Source organism: Aplysia californica, unplaced genomic scaffold (genome assembly GCF_000002075.1).
Source record: "Aplysia californica isolate F4 #8 unplaced genomic scaffold, AplCal3.0 scaffold00672, whole genome shotgun sequence".
Lineage (NCBI taxonomy): Eukaryota > Metazoa > Mollusca > Gastropoda > Aplysiida > Aplysiidae > Aplysia > Aplysia californica.
The window spans coordinates 311,501-311,945 of NW_004797942.1; positions in this window are offsets into that span (position 1 = coordinate 311,501).

Consider the following 445-nt stretch of genomic DNA (forward strand, 5'->3'; position numbering starts at 1 on the left):
CCCCCACGCCCGTCATGCCTCACTTTCCTTTCCGACCACCGGATCCGCATGTTTGCCGGTCTCTCCGCACTGGGCAATAACAACCCTGAGGTTACCTGCAACTAATTTATCGTGCTTTTTCTCCACTGTATTATTATTATTATTATTATTATTATTATTATTATTATTATTATTATTATTATTACTATTATTATTATCATCATCATCATTAATAGTAATAGTATTATTATTAATAGTAGGAAAAGTAGGATGTCAAACATATGTTTGAATGTATATGAACAATGGCTGTTCGAATGGAGTTATTTGGAAGAGTGGAGGTGCCTCTAAGAATAATGACAATGGAGCCGAAAAAGAGCCTTGCTCTCGCTCGAAGATTTCTTCGTGAAGTCCACCGGGCCCATTAAGGAAAACAAAATTATCATCATTATCATCATCACAATTATTA